The sequence below is a fragment of the Penaeus monodon genome, chromosome 24 (genome assembly GCF_015228065.2).
Source record: "Penaeus monodon isolate SGIC_2016 chromosome 24, NSTDA_Pmon_1, whole genome shotgun sequence".
Lineage (NCBI taxonomy): Eukaryota > Metazoa > Arthropoda > Malacostraca > Decapoda > Penaeidae > Penaeus > Penaeus monodon.
Genome location: NC_051409.1, coordinates 8,919,477 through 8,920,038, shown reverse-complemented (window position 1 = coordinate 8,920,038; position 562 = coordinate 8,919,477). Strand labels below are relative to the sequence as shown.

The following is a 562-nucleotide window of genomic DNA, read 5'->3' as shown; positions in this document are numbered from 1 at the left end:
TAGAAAATCTTTACAAATCGTACTTCAAATTCAAATCGTTTAGAAAGTCTTTTAACGAGTTTGAAAGTGTATTCATATCTTGCTGATTTTTTAAATATAGGGGTTTAAACTTGGGTTACGTAAAATGAGAGAAAAATTAATATCCATATGAGCTCAGGCTAATAAATCACATCTTTTTGCCAAATTAATATTAAAACTTTAGAAATTAGGTTACATAATTTACAAAGCCCAGAAAAATATATAGAAAAATCAACGTTTCGGACTGAATCATCAAAAAAAGTAAGTCTGGAGGTCAAACGAGGCCAGACATCTTTATAAATGAGAGTTCAATAACACGATCAAAACTCATAAAAAACGCCAGAAGTTTTTAAAAAATGATAGATTAACCACCCACGATGTGTAAAGTTTATACCCGATTTATAACAAGTAAGTTCCACGACTGAGGGAAAGTGCTATTAATCTGCCTGGGTAATTGGGTCGACGTTACTGATGCTGCATCTATGGCAGGGTCATCTCTCACGCCTCAAGGCTGAGCTTGGGTGATGAACTTTTTATTCTATTT

At 33.3% G+C, this 562-nt stretch overlaps 1 protein-coding gene across 1 annotated transcript in view; it reads left to right on the top strand.

The window, feature by feature from the left end:
* Positions 1-562, top strand: part of LOC119588838 (maltase-glucoamylase, intestinal-like) — a gene marked incomplete at its 5' end in the record, with an annotated part of 23,625 nt that overhangs the window by 4,902 nt on the left and 18,161 nt on the right.